We start from the raw sequence: 21,448 nt of genomic DNA, 5'->3' as shown, positions 1-21,448 counted from the left end.
CAAATATTGATTTTGCAAAGGGACATTCTCCTTCACAAAACTATCCAGAAACATTCTGCTCAGCTCCACTTACCATCATTGCCTTCCCTTCCTTTCACATTTTATATAACACTTCATATTTTCTTATGCAAAATTGTCATGTTCCTCCCAAAATAGTGCTATGTTTAGAGAGGTTATAAGGAGCAACTAATAAAATAGTGGTTATTTAAAGAGTACAAGATAAATATGACACACACGCTTTCACAAATAGAAAGCAGCTGGAAGAAAACTAACAGTGTCAGGGTTATGTGTAAACTCCATTTTCCTATCAAAAATTATGGAAACAGAAAAAGAACTGAGAAAAATTCACTGTTTGCCTTAACTTGCTTAGACTTATTGCTGCTGATTCTGAACATGCCTCATACAAGAGACAAATTGCTTCATGTTTCCAGGCTATTTGGATCTCAGCGAGAATTCTCTGATTTCTTCCTTAGTAGCTTGAATCTATTTTCTTTGCCAGATCCATTGCAGTTGTGAAAGTATTTTGTCACTAAATGAGAGCAAGCATTCTTTTCCGCTAAGTGACCCAAACCCCTGCGATTTTAACCTGTTTATACATGCTGAATAGTTGCTCAGTGGGAACTTTGGCTTTGTGAGGAACCTAAGATATGACTTTTCACACAAGAGCAAGGTGGTAGTTGAGCTATCTCTGCGCAGTCCTTAAACTGGAAATGAGGGGAGACACCTCCAAAAACTGATCCATCCTAAAGGAGTTATCTGGGAGGGAAGGAGAGAAACGAGACGTGAGTTCAGTCTTATCTTGTTCATTCCCACCTGAGGACAGCCCTAAGTTCCAAACATTGACATCATGAATCAGTCACAGGAGCCAGACTTGTGGAAAGGGTTAAAAAAAACCCCCTCAAGTAATGAGGCATGAGCTGCCTCAGGACACTTCAGCTGTTGAAGTGCAGGTGTCACTTATGGAAACCTCACAAAATACAATATTTTTCCTACCACCAATAGTAAAGCCCACAAGGAATTACTCTCACACTTACAACCAGATGCTGCAATCAACCACACTCAGAGAATAGGAGGAAGGATCCAACTCATCTCACAGTTTGGCTTTCCTCAGGCTGAGGACGCTGGAGCCACTTTGCACTCTGGGTGACACTGGCCATGCTGGAGCAGCACCAACAATGCCAGAGAAGGAGGTGCTCACCTGTCTCCTACAAAGAGGGAGCTCATTGAGCCAGTTTGGTCTTACATATGGACTCCACTGAACCCGTTTAGTCCCATCCCTTCCTTGTTTGTTAAATATTTGTCTACTAACTCTCGATGCTTCTACTATAAGGACTTTTTTTTTTTAATTTAAACACAGCCCAGGTTCAGGAAACGCTGGCATCATGGGACATTGCTCATCACCCACTTTCTCTTGGTGGTGCCCTGTTTCCTCTGCCCACCTTCAAGGGATGCATGAGGCTATAACATGGACTTAAACACCAGGGGTTTGAGTAGTGCTCAGGGACTGAATCACTGCATAAGACCCCACTGAGCAATCCATCCTTTTAGCCCCTCCCTGGGCATCAGGCACAGCAGGACACAGTGCTGACCTGGGAAGGGAGAGGAGTGGCAGGTAGAACACAGTCCAACAGTATCCCAGCGTCCAGACATCCCTCACTGAGCATTTTCTGGAGCTTTAATCACAACTAACATCACTGGTAAAAAATAACCCCATTTTCACAGGTCAGTACCCCTCCATTTCCAGCCCCTTTATACCCCTGTGCCCATGACTTCTCTCACTTATGTGTGCACCAGGTACAAAGTTGAAATAATTGTTTTCATTTAAAGCAAGCCTGATTTTGTGTGTCCTGTGACCCTGTATTACAAAAGATAATTCTGTACTGTACTCCTCCCATACTGCTCCTGGCTTAGCCCTCTTCTTTCCAGGTGATTTGGGAAAGGTACAGCATCTCAAACCCAGGTGCCCAGTCATGAAACCTTGGGACTTGTTCACAGATGTGCCCCCTGTCCAGAGGAGCAATTCTGTGCAATGTTCAAGCACAGCATAAAAACATCGGGTTTTTCTGTATCAGTATCTCCTCACTGGATAAAGTATGACAGCAGATTTCACAGGAATGGAAAGAATTTCTCTGGTTGACAAGGGCAATAATATCCATCACCATTGGCTAAGATTCAAGTTGCCATTGTTGCAAAGGCAATAAGACAAGAGCTCACATTTCTTAACCCAAACACAAAGCAAGGGGCATGGTGAGGAGGCGGGGGAGAGGCTGAAGATGCCCTTCACCCACTTCTGCCATGTGGTGCCCACAAGATGAGTGTTCACAGTCCCTTTGCTCACATCATTCCCTCTTTTAAAGAAGGACAAATTCACCACAGAAGCCATGAGTACATGGAGAGAAACAAAGCAACATGATACTCGTTTGGCTCAGTCCCCCTCAGAGGCGGTGTTTTCCTAAATTAATAATCTAGTTAGATCTGTTCAGCTTCAGCTTCTTAAGAAACTAATCCAGACAAGCCCAGAAGTATTAATAGCATTTCAGTATGGGCTTGAAGAGAGATTAGAGAACATTTATTTTGCTTCAAATATTTTCTGATTGCTCTTAACCTTTCCCTGCACAAGCATCTAAATGAAGAAATATGAACAAAATTACTAAGTAGTAGAGCTTATGTTGAATTAAACTCCACTGAGAAAAAAAAATTACAAGAAAACTGAACCACTTAACATTTAACAAAATAAATATACAGGAACACGCTGGGCTGTGCATGTAGAAAATTGGAGATTTATAGGTCCACATTTCAAAACTACTGCAACAAACTCCTTCATCTGCTATTTAAATCTTAGCTCCTGGCTCACCTACAACTCATAGAAAACTGTCAGACTTGAATTTTCCTGCTTTCATTGTTTTGGAGGGAGTTTTTTGATGCCTCAGCACGGGCATGTTGACCAAGGTCATGGAAATCCCCACTAACCTGGATTTTTTTAACCATAGAAAACACTCAACTTTCTCATAGAATCTTAGTTTTGTCCCGAAAGCCAGCATAAATATATCTAGGCAAAGAAAAGTGGGAAGGCTCAGAAATGCAGGTCTGGAATTCAGGTTGCTCGGACTGCTCTGGCCATGCCCAGGCTCAGGGAGAGGGCAGAGTGGTTTGTTACCCACTGGCCAGCGGGTGAATGAGGGTGGTTGCACAGGAAGCATCTCAAGGTGAGAACAGCAAGCAGTACTGGCTGGAGAATAAACCTTACCCACGTTCATGGCAGGGAGAACTGGGGCAAGGTGTTTGCTTTAAGAACCAGTTCAAAAATAAATTGTTTAGAAACTGCCTGAGTGCCACAGCCCAAGCCCAGGAAATCACTAGCAGGAGCCAGCAAATCCACTGTTATCCACTCTTTGGCCTTGCTCAGATTTATTGACTGGTGAGTGGATCATGCAAACAGGTATAAAGCTGTAACAAGATTACATGTGAATGATAAGGAGGGTTTAGTCTCTAAGGAAGCACAGGCAGCTCTGGTGATGCATGGCAGGGAGGCACGGCAGGGGCTTGCACAGCACTTGGCAGTGGGACAAAATGCAAAAGTTGGATCAGGTTGTGTTAGAGGCATGAAAACAGAGGTGTGGAAGCAGTTTCATTTGCCCTACAATACAGTGAGATAAATCATGGCTGTCAGCAGCCACTGAGCCCCGGGGCTCTCATCTCTGCTGACCCTCAGTAGGTTTTTCCTTGGCTGGTGTCTCCTGCACAGAGGAGCTGCTGCTCTCGCATTTCATAGGGACAAATCCACAGCAAGTATGCCCAAGGGTCAAAATGTTTATTGTGGCTATTACATTGATTATGCAAATTTCACCCTGTTTAAACAATTTCAAAACCTTAGAAATCCACAATGGTATTTTTTTTAAGGAATCAAATGGTGTGATTTTTGTCCCCACAAACTCATGGTACAGGATTGAGGAGCACTTCACAGCCCTGATATAAACATTTCACCTTTGCTTCCTTGTCCCCACATACCTTTCTTTCCACTGGAAAAGAAACACAGAAATGAGCTTTGGAACAGAACTGCAATACCTGCGCGTATATATATATATATATATATATATATATATATATATATATATACATATGTTTAATCATACATTATAGAATCATTCAGGTTAGAAAAGCCCTCTAAGACTATTGAGTCCAACACTAAACCCAGCACTGCCAACTCCCCACCAGACCATGTCCCCAAGGGCTATATATATATGTGAGTTTTAAATCCCTCAGGGGATGGTGACTCCACCACTGCCCTGGGCATCCTATTCCAATCCTTTGAGTGAAGAAATTTTTCCTAATAGTCAATCTAAATATTATTAATATAAACCAAATAATGTAATAGTATTCATATTAGAATATTGTGAGCCTATGCCTTGGAAAACAAAGGCTTACTTGTACAAGGATGGCTCATATTAATTCTGATTCTGATAATCTATTTATATGTATAATAGTTTGCAACCTTTGAAGTCCTTAACACTCCACCTATTTTTGGACACTAATTGGTACTGCTAATTTACAGGCAGAGAGAGCAAGACAAGTGAGCAGCACACATTTTTCCACATTGAGCCACAACCTGTGCTCCAGCCTGGGCTTTTCCCCAGGCTCTGTACTGCCAGCCCTGCACTGTGTGGGCTGGAAACAGCCCCAGGAGCTTCAACAACCTGGCAGTGACATGGTTGAGACAAGCAAAGAGAGATACAGTGGACAACACCCTAAGAATATAAGAAGAAAATTCTTCTGTCAGGGCAGAAAAGCACAAATATACGCAGAAAGATCCCTTAGGGCTCTTTTTAGTGCCTGCATCCCCCATCTCTCTAAAGGAAAGCTTCAAGCAGGGCCACAGGCTCTACTTCAAACTCTTATGGAGGTGAATAGCCAAGTGCACAGTACAGCCAATATCAGATGTTCACATCTCCAACATGACACAGAAAAAATCAGATACAGGTGCCAAGCACTGTCACCTGCAACCCATCAGGTATAAGCCCTCTGTTAAGTTAAGCTGAAAACATCTATAAAATTGAAATATTTATTGGGGGAGAAAAGAGTGACAGTGCAATCCCACAACCTCATTTCTGTAAGCACATAGCAAGAATCGCTCATGTTATCAGGTTACTAAAATGTTGCCTCAGTGCAGGATGCTTCACCATGCCTCAAATAATTGCACATTTGATCTGCTCTAGACAAGCAAAATTTATGGAGGTATTTAACATTGCTGATGTCTGCCTTACTATATTATATGGTGTTTTCTAATAAATCAGGTTTCTCACTCTAAGACACAAGTCTTAACATGAGAAACAAAGAGCTGAGGAAAGACATCCACATGGACCCCAGCTGAGCACTTATCAAACCCACAGGGTCCTGGGTAGTAATATCCAGAGCTATCAGCAACCTACCCATTGTCATAAACAATGTTTTGACAAAAATTAATTCAGAAAGGGATTTGTCAAGTAATCTTCATTCATGGGTCAGAATCAAGGGTGATTTATAGTGCGCATCTTGATTGAATTAGGGAGAGACACAAGATTTGGCTGGTGAGTTTTTTAAAAGTATGCACTGGAAAGAACCAGAATATTCTGTAGCAGAGTTTCAGCTGATTGAGTTACGCTGGCCTATATGTCCTGAAGATTTCATACTTGCTTTATACTGTTCAAGACATTCCCCAAACAATGAGCAATACCCTGGCAATCCCATCAACTTCATGTCCATCAAATTCTACCATGAACATTAGGGAGGGGAAATTGCTTTTTTTTTTTTTGCTTGGTGGGCTTCTGTCAGATTTCAAGCAAACTGGATGAATCATGGTGACATCAGAGACGTGAATATTGATATCTAAACAAGAAATTGGTTCTATTGCATCTCTTTTTTTTTTAATCCCTGTAAGGAGTGGTACCAAGTGATCTTGGCATGTCCAGAGAAGAGCAACAGGGGCAGAGTCTGGACCACAAGTCTGGTGAGGAGCAGCTGGGGGGGCTCAGCCTGGAGGAAAAGGTGACTCAGTAAGGACCTTCTTGCTCTCTACAACTCCCTGATAGAAGGTTGTAGCCAGCAGGGGATCAGCCCCTTCTCCCAGGTAACAAGTAACAGAACAATAACAAAAAACCACAAGTTGCACCAGGGGAGGTTTAGGTTGGATACAAGGAAACATTTCTTCACCAAAATGGTTATCAAGCCCTGGCACAGGGTGCCCAGGGAAGTGGTGGAGTCAACATCCCTGAAGGGTTTTAAAAGCTGTGTACACGCATCACCTGGGGACATCATTCGGGTTTAGTGGTGGCTTTGGCCACTTCTAGGGAAGTGGTTGGACTTGATGATCTTAGAGGGCTTTTCCCACCTGTGAAATGACTTCATGGTTCCATGATTCTAAAAACTCAAAGCAAGAGCTGGGCCTGCCAGGAAGCCAGGAGGGAACCTGAGGATCCTTTTGAAGCACAAGAACATTAAAACACATACCTGCCCTGTCCTGCCCTGTGTGGACTTGAGGGGTTGGGCTCCCTGTGTTGGTGCAGGGGTAGGATCTCCCCACCATGGTCTGGGCATGCAGGAGCAGACCCAACTGCTGCCTCAGTCATTGGGATTATTGTAATTTGCATCACAGCTGTCATTTTGCTTCTTTCCACTCCCAACTTTTCTCCTTAAGTGTAAACCCAGATGTGTCGCTCTGAAAGTTGTCTCCTAGCAGCAAAGAACAGAAGCTAAAGAATGCTAAAGGGCAACTTGTTTTATCATGCTCTAGATCTAGATGGATTTGTGCAGACAGAAGCACAAATTACAGCTTAAAACAGTGGGGATTGGCATCAAGAAAGTAAGTGCTGCACTTTTTGCCATCTATTCTCATCAGCCAGATTCTCTGCAGCTTCAAGTGTTACATCCAACCAAATTACACATGAGGCCAGGGATGAAGTACAGGGCTGTAATGGAAATCCCTGGTGTGTGTTATACTCAGTGGACAGAGGTCAGCCCAGGGGGGATGAAAGTTAATAACAACAGGCTTTAAAAGTGTACACTTTGTAGGTGTGCTACATCTGTGAATGGCTGCTGCTTCTGCATCCATAGTTCACAAAACAAACAAAAGAGAAAAATCTGAGAAACACCCTGAAACTTCAAACACCCTTGGCCTAATCAGCGGGGTTGAATGGAAGGGTAAGGAGGTCATCCCTTAGCTTGAACTGGACCATTTTAAGAGCTGTTTTCAAGAAAAACAAGGCAAACCTGTCCTATACATACAAGTCAAATTAATAATAACATTCTTATCGAACATAACCCTCCTGATCAACTAGCACAATCATGGATACAAGATCAGGCTAGTGTTGTGGGAAAGGCAAACCTATCCTGGATTTCTCCTTCCTGCATCCAGCCTTACTCAATATCTTATTTGGAGCAATTTACGTGGTAAAGAAATTAACACGTTGGGTACTACATCGGTTTGTTTGGGTACAAACATGTCTAAAGGCTGTGTGGGCTGCCTCTCATACTTAGAAACCTTATTTGCTCTTCAAGAGCATTAAAAAATTCAATTTTCACTTCCAGATGGCATTTCCCAGATGACTTTCTTCCGCTGGCCCGCTCCGGTGAGGAACATCAAGAACCACTGCAGACCTTTGAAGAACCAGCCAATAATTTCAACATCTCCTTGGCAAAAACAGACCCTGCAAGGCAGCCGTCCCACCTGACAGCTCTGGAGCAGAGGGCTGGGCTGTGCAGGGAGCAGGGGCACAGCTGCATGTGCAGCAGAACAGCCTTTCCCAAGTCAGGTACTTAATGCAATTAGACAGAATAGAAAACCTCAAGTATAATATATCAATACAAAACACATTCAAAGTCTGGAAGCTGAGTGTGGGGAAAGGCTGGGATTGTTTGGAGCTGGCCTCCTTTCTGCTGGCACCCACTGCTTGCAGACACAGAGAGCAGTGCAGTTTAAAAGCTTTTTATATTGTTGTTCTCTGTATCCGTGGGGAGTATCAGTTTTGGAGTTTAACTGCCTGTTGTTAAAGACAAGGTATTCTTACTGCTAAAATGTGGCTCCTTTGTCATCAAAGTGCCATATCTATGGGAAGTTTACTGTACCAAGGGGAAGAGACACTGCCTTGCATAGCCCAAGTCACTGCTGGGGGAAAGAAAAACCCATTCAGACACCTGGAAGGGAAACATGCCTAATCTAGCAGATATCACCAGCAAACATATGCAAAGCACCAGAGATACAAATGCTAATGAAGAATTTATGAAGGTAAAGATGCTCATCAGAGAGACATCAGTCTCAAGAAATTCTGACAGTAGCACAAGGACAAATCACCTTAGCCTCTGGCAGCAGTTGCCTGCTACCAGCCAGCTGGTCGGGGCATCAGACCAAGGGCTTGTACATCAGGGAAGGAGGAAAACTGGTTTGTACACTCCCAAAGAGGAGGTGACTTTGGCAGTAGTATGTGGCTGCATAAACCTTGAATCTTTGCTCATCAAAGGCCAGTGCTGGCTGGAGTAGATCACCAGCCACGACTGCTGGTGCCCCAAGGACCAGTTTACCCAAGAACACAGGAAGTTCCTTTTCAGCCTCCAGTGCAAGAGTTTTCCCATTGACTTCCACCTGGGCAGAGGCTTGGTGGTTGCAGAAGAAGACAGGGAGTGTATGACCCATACAAAGCTCAGCAATTACCTGAAACTACGGAGTGGGCACAGCAAAGTGCTTGGAAAGAATAAGAAACAAAATCACAGCCCTAGGGAAATATGGGAACCAGAGCTACTGCTGGAATGACAACTCCTAGAAAGTGATTCTTTCTCTGAGGGCAAGTCACTCGGGACAAGAAGTGCCAAAGCTCACAGCTAACCTGAAGTCCCAGAAAAGATCAGCTGGATCTGCTTTAAGACATGAGGACTGACTGCTGAAGCACCACTGAAAAGATGGAAGGGAAGGACGGAGATCCTTTTCTCTGTATTGCTTCTGAGCATCTGCACACTGCTCCATGAACTGCCTGGAGAGGGCAGGGGCAGCTCAGCCTCCCTGAGATGCTGAGAGCAATCCCCTGGTGTAGCTGTTCTGATGGGTCTGGACTCAGAGCTCCAATAACCCAGCCCTCCAGCCCTGGGGGAAGCCACGCTCTGGCAGATGCCACAGCTCTGTGTGGTTTCTGAGAGCACCAGGGGAAGAGACGTCCAGCAGTGTCCTACCACTTCTACCTGAAATAGATTGTTTCCTTTTGAATCCCTGTGGGGCACCAGTCTCCATCAGGGGTTTCATATTCTCCGTCATGAGTTATCCAAATCTGTTGAAAAAATAAGGGAATAATTGATCCCCTGAAGGGCAAATTTCCCAATTCACCATATGAAATGAGCTGTAAAGCAGCAATTCCTTTGATTTCTCATTTCCTTTTATTTTTTCCATTGATCTCATCGCATTCTCTCATTGTCTCATGTTATAGAGCAAGGCAAGAGGACAGCTAATCTGTTTTCCCTCTGCTCTTCTTAATGTCTTTTTGATTGAAATTCATGTTAACCCTTAGGCACCCTGATCTCTGAGAGTATCCATAAAGCCACATCCATGTGTAGAAAATTCTGCTGCTCTGAGACTTCTCTTCCAAACTACTGAGCTCTGGGGAGCTCTCAAGAATGGGACAGATATTTGCATAATCCTTAGCAGGCATCAAAAGAAATGCTGTCTGCTGACTTTCTCCAAAATTTTCCTTGGGACAGAGCATTGATCTGACATGGGCGATGAAGAAGGACAGAGGGGGACTCCACACCCATCTTCTCCTTCCAAAGATGAACTGCTAAGATGAGCACAAAGCCAGCCCCATGCACAATGGGAACAACCTTTGTTGCTGATCCTCTCCTGCAGCACTAGGGCTCCAGAGCACCACTTCTGCCTCCAAATCACTTTAGCAACAGCTGCCTGCCTTTTCAGGAACAGCCAACTGCCAGGAGAGGCTGCCAAAGGCCTTTGGAAGGAATCACAAACCGGACATATTTTTGTCCTCAAGAGTGAAAGCAGCAAAGCCCTGGATTTGGGGAAGACACCTAAGGCAGCCTACAGAAAGCAGGAGCTGCACCACCAGTTCACCAGTCCCCAGTTCCAGCCCCATGCCATCACTGTTCCTTGGCATTTAAAGACTTTATCACCCCTCTCTTGCTATTTAGCTGATTTCTCATTTCATTTCCACAACAAAAAAAACCACTGTTTCTTCATCACATCAGTTCTGCAAAGTGACATCTTTGTGCAATTATTTTCGGGCTGTTAATAAAAAAACCCAAAATTCATTCTACATACTCAGGGGCATGACAGGACAGCAAAGCACAGCATGAATTTTCTGTGGTTTAGCTACTCTTGAGGCAGGCACAGTCAGCATGGCCAAGCAGACAGGGGCTGGCAGGATTTAACAAGGAGGGGGATGCTGCACAGTGGTCCCTGCTGTTCCCTTGCTGGTGTCTCCCTGTGAAGATCTCCAAGCTTGGCTAAACCACCCTCTTCAAGGGGGTGATAAACTCCAGAACATTCGCTGGCAAAGTGGGTTTGTGGAGTGCTTGGCCCAGCTCCTTTGCAGCCCACACAGACCACACATGAAGAAGAGATGGGTGGCAAGGCATGTTCACACTTGAGCATGTAACCAGGTGGAAAACTTGAGACAAGTGGGCAAATCCAGCCTGAGGTTCAGAGCAGTGAGGCTCCCCAACAAATCCCTACTGGCTATACCACTACCAGAAATGTGCAGCTTGGCTGTAGCAGTAGGATGTCTCTAGGTTTGCTTGCAGAAATGCTGGTTTATTTGCAGAACGAACTGATTTTCTTAGGAACATTATGCATAACTACCTCTCTCTTCCCACTTCCCAAGTGCTATGGTAATTAAGCTTTTATCTGAGTAGATAAAATAATTAACATATTTATTACTCAGAAGAAAAGTATCTTTTTTTCTTGATTGCAGCCTACTAATGTTCCATCAAATATTCCAAGTCTGTATTGTTAAGCCATTAATTTTATTTATTTTTAAAGACACTACAAATGTTTTCTATCTCAAGGGAAGGAAAAAAATCAGCATATGAAAAATTCCCATCATTACTAACGCACAGCTCAGCAGAAAATTAACAGAGATAGGGAGCACCCTTCCTGTCTGAAGGAGAGTGGGCTTCATTAAGCTTGCAAGGGATTTTTGAACATTACAGAAAGCACTGAGGGGGTGGGAGAAGCCCTGCAGAGCCTTGTGGGTACCTACAGATACTGTGGCTTTGTGCCCAAGCCAGTCTCAATGTGTTGCAGTGCTTGTTCCTGGCACTCCCATCCTTGCATATACCCCTCTCCAATGGCATCCCAGGCACTCCTGCACATCACCACGGGAGATGTTGTGAAATGATTTCCCTCTATACCCAATCACTGTATTATGATCATTTTTATCTAATGGCTTTAATTCTTGGTGCTGGGCAGTTTTGTTGCTGTGGTTACTCTGTGGGCAAATGTAAACAGCTCCCAGTCATTGGGAACAAGCACAAAAACAAACCTCTCAAAGGCTGCTGAGAAGATCTTCCATCAAGTGCTGTATCAACAAACCCACAGACTTCGGGGTGCTGTGTTTTTTTGGAAAGATAAAGCCACAAGTCTGAAAAAAACGATGCCAGAAGCCACCAGAGAATAACCATAGAATACATCAGGGCAATCATCGTGTCTTCCTGGAGGGGCAGTCACCCTTTCCCAGTCATTTCCTCATGTGTGGGATCCCCAGGGTAGCTCCATGCCTGCATGCTACCCCTGGGTTATGAAACCAGGGCTTGAGGCACAGCAGAAAGGTGGATCTGACACCCTGCATGGCTCTGCCTCTCCAACTTCCTATGTATCAATCATTTTATGTCTTCATCTTTCTGCTTCAAAAGCCCTCCTAAAAGACAACAGAAAAGACCCTCACTGCAGGGCTTTGCAAAAGGCCTCGAAGAGCTGCAAATCTGTCCCTGTCACAACTGCAGTGACCATCACCCTCCAGGCACTACAGCTCCCACCCAGAGTGCCAGCAGGGCACACAGACTCTGCTCCTGCCACTGTAGCTCATGGCAAATGGCCCCATACCCACCGAGCATTGCTGCCCTCTCCCCCACAGTCTCAGCTTCCTTTTCTTAAGGACCATTAAACCATTGAAACACAGACACTTCAGCAGGGTCCTGCTCACCAGCTCTCCTAAGGGACTCTCATCCCATGGAGCCAGTGCTGGAAGCAGATGTGCTGAAGCACGTTCCCACCACTCCTGGAAATGTTTGAAGTTATTCCCAGTTCTAACAAGATGCAGAAAGGAGAAGTGTCAGAAATGGGTTTTCTCATGCCTGAACATTTGTGGATATCGCTGTCACAGCTCCCCACCTGAGCAAATGCTCACCTGGAAATGGATTAGAAACTTCTCAGGTGCTGATCTCATTTGGTCCTATTGTCTTGTAAAAGTACAACAACTTGTGGTTCAGTTTTCCACATACCCTGTGCTTTTGAATATCAATGGCTTGGCAGCAGAGCCATTCCTTTTGAGAGAAGTGGCATTAATAGGACAGAGAGAGGCTGACTGTAATTTATTTCATACAGACACGCTATTCTACTCTTAAAGCCTTTCATTGGAAAAGCTGGCAGTCACAGATGACCCAAAACTACCCCCACACAAACAGAGATGTAATCAGAAAATCAGGATGGCACAACATGTTTCCATTCCTGGGGCAAAAATAAGGGTTTTCCATCCAATTGCTGATGTTTTATCCAGTGCTGTGATGTTCTAACTGCACACCTGGGCACTAACACCATGTTGTCACCCCAGTTCTCTCAGTCTGACTCAGGAATTAAAAAACAATTGGGAAACGGAGAACACACAAACAAGGACAGGGCTCATGGTGTCCCCATCCTTGTCCCAACGGTCTCTCATCCCATACAACACCATGGAGACTTCTCAAGGCTTTGGCCAGCACTATCAGGAATGTAAGTCAGTCAGATCAAACACATTGCCTTTCTTACTTTCACATCATTCCCTCTATTCTACAGCAAGCATCAGGGTGGATGGTAAAGAAAGCCACACAGCTCGCTGTGTGATTAAGCACAAAATAAATACCTACAGCCATTCACAGCTGAAATGTCTGTTAACAAAACTGTGTAAAGTGTAAGCTCTGCTTGCACATGAAAACCAATGGTAAGTTGTAACATGCAAGGAAATGAGTCAGTAAGAAATTAAACAAAACTTCTTATTTTCTCAATGTAAAAATTCGCAGTTGGGATTAATCCTTTTGTGCATATCTAGAAGTGACTCTCAAATCACCTACACAAAGAGCCAGTTCTTCCTTTTGCCATTTTATTGCAACCCTTTTAAATGATTCATGACAAAGAGCTTCAAAGAGCTGCAAGCCATGACAACAGTCCCAGATCTGACCTCCTTGTTCTCATCTCAGGAAAAATCCTCCTTGGTGAATAATTTAGGTTTAGGAAGAGAGCTGCCTTAAAACTATTCCCAAGGGAAGAAGCAGTGTCTAGAATTTAATCTCATTATGGAAATAAAAATAAAAATAAAATATCAAAAGAACACAGTGACTGCAACAATGCAAGCCTTATTTTGCAGAATTCATCCATTGTGAAACTCCACAGAAGGAAACACAGCTGTTTTCCCTGAAATATGTTTCCTGTTTCAAAAGACCAAAGATGAAATCCAAAGCTTTGCCTTTGAACTTACGATGGACACATACATGCAAGGATGACACAACTACTGTTCAGGGCTATTGAGGAAAGAAAAAGGTCATTTAGAGCTAGAGGTGAAAACGTGGCCTTGACCACAGGCTGCAATACATCCTCCAGTAAGTTCAGCACAGCAGGAACAGGCTTGCAACAGCCTCCCAAAATTCGAGGCAATTCACCCCTGACTTTAAGCTTGGAATCAAGTTTTATATTTCCTCTGTTGCAAAGCCTGAGGGCCCATACAGAATGGTTACAACACCAAAAAAGCATAAAAAAGGAAGTGCAGGACCCAGAAAAAAAAATGCATACAACACACATCACCTCTGTACACCTCCAACTTAATGCTGAAATTTCTAGCAAGCATTTAAGTCTAATTCCTCCTTCAGATTCCTGACATGATATGCAGGGATTTTGTCACATCACTGCTAGCATTTAATCTTCTCCTTGATGAGCTGATAGGGATATTCTTAGACATTAAACTCAGATGAGCCATTCACAGTTTGCCTCGACAGCAATAAGTAGCTTAGGTTTCATGGCCATTTTGAAAAATATCTCACCGTGATGAGCACCTTCATCTTCCCTCTATGAAACACTATGATACTTGGAAGGACAGTTAATCTAAATCATAGATTGCCCTGTGCTTGAAATAGCCAACATATAAAAATCCAGCTGAATACTGGAATATTTCTAGTAATGGGGATGACTGTAAAACTGTATGTCCTGGTCCTTGGGATGCAGATGAACACCTAAAGGACACTGTGTGATGGCTTAGGAAGTTGTGCATGTGTTCACAGCAGGAGGAAAAGCCTCACCTGAGGTCAGGTCAGGGCATGGACCCCACCCATTCTTGTTTTGAGCACAGAGACACAGATATCCCTGCCCTGGCAGATTTAACAGCTCTTTTGGAGCCCTCCCATTTTGCCACCACAGCTATTTATTTTGGGAGTGAACTGCCCCATTCCAGTAGCTCCCCCTTCAAAGGGAATCTTGCATTTAAGCGTTGTCTCCTTGCCTACAAGCACAAATACTTTGCTCCAGCTCAGCTAAGCATTGCACACAACAATGTGTGATTTCAGCTTCCTGGTGGACAAAAATGGTGAGGATTTTGCTTCAAATGGTAGCCCTTTTGCTAAAACTCTTCTTTGTTATTTAGGAGGAGACAGCTACTCATCCATGCCCTCCATGTGGCAAATCACCCTCCCAGGGTGGCAAATCACCTCTGGTCCCTCTGGGTCTCACCCTTAGCTGCAAAGCCAGGCTTCAGCCTTGGTTTTCTAGAGAGCCTTATGCTGGGTCAGAGACCTGAAAAGATCAGAGGATGAGATGAGATGAGATGAGATGAAATGAGAGTCCTTTCAGCAGCAACAATGTCCCTCTAATTAGCCAGGCAGAGTAGGTGACACGCTCTGTGCACAGGTAGAGTGATGCTCCCCTGGGGACGCATGGCTCTCTGAGCATGTCCCATCTGCAGAGCCAAGGACAACAGCAGGACCCTGGCTACTGTGTCTGCTCTGAAACACTTCTTTTGTGTAGGGCAAAACCCAAGCCCTGATCAATTACTCTCCAACGGGGTGGCTTTGTGAGGTCTGAAAGGGATGCTTCAGCTGCTTGCCTTGTGCTCACCTGGCCAGCCCTACACAGCCTGTGGAGCACTGGCTGCTTGTCAAAACACATTTGTGGGGCTTAGCAGATCTGCTGGAGATACCCCAGGCACACCAGCATATGCTGAGAAATTCAGCATATGATTGCACTAAGAAAATATACCTGAATTATTGGAGTTTGTTTTGGGCCAGGACTGTAGTGAATTCCATATATGTTTCTTTTTCCTCAAATCATTTGCTAAAATTTCTTCTGTGATTGTCATTTTAAGACAGAGCAGGTGTCAGAGACAGCTTACATAGACACCAAAATCTGTCACACCAGGCAAGAGGCACCTTTGAGCTCTCAAAAATAATTACTGTCAAAAACAGTGCCTGGCATAAAGACACTGAACTCCTTGGGCACACAGTGAAAGTCACCATATGTGTACACACACCACAGATACATTTATTTCTACATTAAATTTACAACTAAAGCAGCAGTTTGCTTACTCTATATTTAATAAACTTGGTTCTTTCAGCGTGAGAGGGGTCATACAAGAAGAGAGGATTCACTTTTTGAAAGCATGAGAATTTCCTTTATTTTTTCTCCAGCCTGTACATGAGTTCCCTGGTTTGGGGAAAGTTCAAACTGCCCTCAGCTAAAGCTTCACCCAAATTCTTATTAGACAGGGGGAGCGGGAAAAATTTTTCCTTACCACAACTCTCCCTGAAGCTGTTCCTGTACACAGTGCAGAGAAAGGTGCAATGAGAGAATTATCTTAAAATGCAGCAGGGATTACATCTCTGGATGTGGATGCTTTTCAGCCAATTCTCCCTTCCCTCCCCCCCTCCCCTCCTTCTCCCCTTCCCCCCCCCCCAAAAAGGGCAGTGCAGGCAGAGCAGTGCAGGTAGGGCAGACAGGGAAGAGAAGAGAAGAGAAGAGAAGAGAAGAGAAGAGAAGAGAAGAGAAGAGAAGAGAAGAGAAGAGAAGAGAAGAGAAGAGAAGAGAAGAGAAGAGAAGAGAAGAGAAGAGAAGAGAAGAGAAGAGAAGAGAAGAGAAGAGAAGAGAAGAGAAGAGAAGAGAAGAGAAGAGAAGAGAAGAGAAGAGAAGAGAAGAGAAGAGAAGAGAAGAGAAGAGAAGAGAAGAGAAGAGAAGAGAAGAGAAGAGAAGAGAAGAGAAGAGAAGAGAAGAGAAGAGAAGAGAAGAGCAGGCAGTGCAGGGCAGAGCAGGCAGTGCAGAACAGAGCAGGGCAGAGCAGGCAGAGCAGGGCAGGGCAGAGCAGGCAGTGCAGAACAGAGCAGAGCAGAGCAGGCAGAGCAGGGCAGGGCAGAGCAGGCAGGGCAGAACAGAGCAGAGCAGAGCAGGCAGAGCAGGCAGTGCAGAGCAGGCAGGGCAGGCAGAACAGAGCAGTGCAGGCAGAGCAGAGCAGTGCAGGCAGAGCAGAGCAGGCAGAGCAGGGCAGGGCAGAGCAGGCAGGGCAGGCAGAACAGAGCAGTGCAGGCAGAGCAGAGCAGTGCAGGCAGAGCAGAGCAGGCAGAGCAGGCAGTGCAGAGCAGGCAGTGCAGGGCAGGCAGAACAGAGCAGTGCAGGCAGAGCAGGCAGTGCAGAGCAGGCAGTGCAGGCTGTTCCCGGCATGTCGGCACGTCCCACATGGGAGCCAGGGTCAGCAGCACGGCAGCTGCCTGTGTGCAACGTGCAGCCTGTGTGTGGTAGGGCTGTACTCGCAGCCTGCCAACACCCGGGCCGGGAACGCAGCGGGATGGCCGCTGCCAATGGGAGCCGGCAGGAACGAAGCCATGTGGGAAACTTAAAATGCAAGTGGAGCTGGGAGTGCGTGGCAAGCTCTCCCCAAGCGCTGCCTGGGCTGGCAGGGTGGCTGGTTTCGGTCGGTTCTAATAACGGGAATGGCTGTGCCAGTGGGGAGTGCGGGCAGCGGGGCTGGGATGAACCGCGGACCCGCAGAGGCGTTTGGCTGCGATGTGTTCGGAATACACTGCTGTGAAGGCGATTAGACCCCACTCTGATCTCCGCCCGTTTCATTTAGACAAAAATCTGGAATCTGGATTCAAAGATGCTCTTTTAGCTGTTTCTGAAATCAGAAACAGACCCTGCAAGGGAGGACGAACACGTATTTACATCCATGAAGTTGCTACCCTGTTCTTCATGGAGCAGAATATCATTCGAGTGTTCATTAAAGCAGCGACAAACCGAGCTTGTTTCCTAAAGCATTCCACGTGTTAAACCCACCTAACAACGCTTTTAGGAATATTTTCCTATTTGATTCCCTAAACTTTCCTTTAGATTTAAAAGCCTACTAAAGCTAGAAAAAAAAATAATATTTAAGTCAATCTGTGACAAAAGGCGACACCCCTTCCCAGGCGAGACTCTCCAAATCTTATTTCCAAGGTACATGGGAATTTCCGCGGAGCGCGGGTATCCCTGGAGCGCTCACGAGCGGATGGTTTTGCAGCTAACAGCCCTATTCATACAAATACACACATCACCCTCCCCAGCAGCCCTCCACTGATGGGGAAGGTCCCAGCTGGGCAGGGGCAGAAGCAGCCGTCCCATCGCCTGCGCTCCCTCCGGGGTGTTCGGGGCGGGGATGGGGGATGTTCCCCTCCACCGGGGTGCTGGTCCCCCCCTCCCCGCCGGGGATGAGGAAGCGGAGGGAGTCGTGGAGTTGCTCTGCATATTAATGAGCCGGGAGCGAGGGCAGCGGGAACCGCTTTAAAGGAGGAGAAGGGAAGGCAGCGGCAGAGCGCAGGCAGCGCAGGGCAGCCGCTCCGCCGGGAGCCGCTCCGCTGTCCCCTCCCTGCTGATCCAGCCCCGGGACAGCGGGATCAGGGGGACGAACCCCAGGCGAACAAACACAGCAACCCCCAGGTGTCTCCTTGGGTACCTGCTGTCTCACAATGAAGCTCCTGACAGCAGCTCTGCTCCTGCTCTTCATCGCGATGTGCGTAGCCAGCGCGGAAGGTAAAGTGGTTTAATCTGTTTATTCGTGTGTAAATCTCTATTCCAGTAATTTGTTTGTGTCTTGATAGCCCTGGCTTGGGCTCAGCTATCTCCTGCACGGTGGAAAGGTGCGACGTATGGAATCTGGCAGTAAGGGAGCTGCCAGTTATTTAACGGTGAAGTAGAGGTAAAATACAGGAGATAAAGTTGTGTCTTCATTTGTGTCTTCACTGCAAGGCTAAGAGATTGCAGTGAAGCAGGTCATGCCATGTTCTTCGTTTCTCAGGAATAGAGCTCAAGCATCTCCTTTGAAACTGAGGGTGGTTTTCAGGGCAAATAGAGCAGAGCTGGATGTGCACAGTCTACGTTTTCTTCTAAGCACAAAAATGAGGGTTAAAAAATGCTCAGCTTTTGTCCTACAACTGCACCACGGCATCCATGCAAGGAGAAACGACTCAAAGTCCTATGAAGTCCAAGTGAGACACGAGTGAATGAGAAAATAGCCCAGACATGCACTTGCTTGCTCAGTTTGAAGCAAGTTCTGATTCATTCATTTCCTTTTGTTAAATATAATTGAATTTAATCACAGCAGGTGCACTTTAAAAAATCTGCTATTTACCAAGTCCTAGAACATATGTAGCATTCTAAAATACATTTCCCAAAGAGTAACTACCTTTTTCTGGGATATACCAAAGGAAAAAAAAAAATCTCTTTTTAAGTTCAACAGCATTAAAAGAATTAATCTTTTCCCACCAAGTCTACAAAGAGCAAACTGAAGTTTTCCTGGATGCATATAGGCTGGAGGGGAAGGGACGCTTGGTATGCAGGAGGCTTTGCAGGCGAATGAGAAAATGCTTTCTCTTGTAGGCGTGAAGTGCAAATGTTCAAGAAAAGGTCCTAAAATAAGATTCTCTAATGTACGGAAGCTGGAAATAAAACCGAGGTACCCATTCTGCGTGGAAGAGATGATTATGTAAGTCTTTCTTCATTTATTGATTTCTGTTTCTCTGTCAGCTGAACTGCTTCACCTTATCTGCAAGTTCCTTCTTTGTTCTTTGTTTTCCTCGTGCCCTGGCATGCTAATTCCTGGGAATAGTAATTTTCTGCATCAGATGAAAAAAAGAAAAGGTGCAATTCTGGCCAAAACCTCAGGTATCATTTTTTGACTCTCTTTTTTTTTTTTTTAATCAAATAAGTATTTCCAGAACAGCATTAAAAGATTATAATTTGTTCAAGTGAAAATAGGGACAAATTCTTCTCCAAGCTGCCTGATACAAAACTCAGAACTTTTACTCAAGTTATTCTGAGCAGGAAGGATAAACATGAGCAGAGTTTTTTCCGTGGTGGTTTCTGCAAGGAAGAGTTACCCCAGCCTGCATTGAAGCAGAGGAACCCTCTTCACCTGATGTGTTACTCAGCGTGTAATAAAATGCTTTCCTCCCAGTGTCCCTGCAATTCAGGACCAATGCTGCTGTGAAATCTCAAACTGATGTAGTGAGTAACTAAGCTGAGGCAGCTACAGTGATTTTCTGCATAACTGGCTAAAAAAGGAAGGAGCTTTTAGATTTTAAATATTGGTGGGTTTGTATTTTTTCCTGTCCTGTTTGGATATCTTAAGATTGCCCCAACAAAGTACCATCCAAACAGCACGTGATGCAGCTGGGTAAGAACCAGAAGGGCAGATAATCCAAAAAGACTGCACTGATCCCCCCCTGTAGCCTAAGAGGGGGTAAAAAGGGTCCCAAGGTCAGCCACAGCCCAGGACACCAAGGACTGATTTGATCCAGCCCCCCCATGGAAGTCGCTTAACAACAGGATCTGTGCAGGCTGCACACCACCTCCAGCACCTTGCCATGCCCACGGGGCTGAACCTGCCCATCCACCTGCCACAAATACAGGAGCTACCACAGACTTCCCACACAGAACTGTCTCGCCCGACTCAGCAGAGGGCTTGTGGAGAAGGAATGGTGATTCAAGCCTCCTTAGGCTTCCTCCAGAGGCAGAGCAGCATCACTATGAGCAATGCTGAGCTCAGGGAACGTCAGACCCACGTCTTTGAAGCCCAAGCCAGCTGATGATGACCTGAATGGAAAAATTCTTGCAGAACAACCCTGCCTGAATCAGCTCCTCACAGCTTTACTGTTTGCTTTGGCCCTTCAATAGTAAAATGATGTCATAGAGGGACACTAACTCTTGGCATCCCACTCCAGTTATTTGCCCAAAAGCAGATGGTGACACGGGGGTATGAAATCAATCTCATTCACGCAACATTTTACTTCCAATCAGAAATCTGGGAAAGCCAGAATGCCATGTAGGAACAGTTGCTTTTCCAGCCTGACAGGGCAGATGTTGAGCAATACTATTCAAGGCTGAGAGTTGTCCAGGGTTTGCAGCAGCTGCTGGGACATAACTGTCCCATGGCTGTCTCATCACTGGGGGTGTTTGTGGGGCAGTCAGGGCAAACCCACTGCCATCACCACCTTTCCAGCTACCCTGATGCAGCCTGAACTCAGCACTGAAAGCACTGAAATTAATATTCTGGGAACCAATTTATCCAGGAGTCTCCGGACACAGCACAGAGGAACTAAATTCCTGCAACCAAGTTTTTGTTGCTGCAGTGATCATCTAAAACGAGTTGTCAAAGCTGCATCCCCTTCTGCCCTCTTTAAAAGCTCCCATATAGCAGAAACATTGTATAAATTATGTTGGATAGAGAAACAGTGGGTATGGGGGGTGTATTTAGGGAGGTTGCAGCCACAATCCCCCAGTAGAGCTGTGCCACAGGGTAAGGGACAGTTAAACCGAGTCCTCAGTCTAGTCAAAACCTGTCAAGATTCATGGTATATTTAGCAGTAATTGTGAGTGTATCTGTCTCCTGGAATGAGGGAAGCAGCAGAAAATAGGAGGGAAGTTTAATTATTTCTATCTGAAATGTTTGAGACACACCCACCCATGTTTTGCCCCATCCCATGCTATATGTGGAGATATATCAGGCTGAGAAGAGCTGCTGGGAAATAGGCTCACAGTAGTGCCTTTCTCCAGGGGCAGTAGAGACAGATGGCAGTTCCCACAGCAGCCTGAGATGAAAGGACCAGAGCCAGGATCCCTGAGGTCATGGAGACAGGGTATTTGTAGGCAGAGGTGCAGCCCCTCTGTCCCTTCAGATGAGATGTGTGGGGGCACAGGGTGCTGGGGTAACAGATTGACTTG

The sequence above is a fragment of the Cinclus cinclus genome, chromosome 14 (assembly GCF_963662255.1).
Source record: "Cinclus cinclus chromosome 14, bCinCin1.1, whole genome shotgun sequence".
Taxonomy (NCBI): domain Eukaryota; kingdom Metazoa; phylum Chordata; class Aves; order Passeriformes; family Cinclidae; genus Cinclus; species Cinclus cinclus.
Note: the sequence above shows the minus strand (reverse complement) of the source record.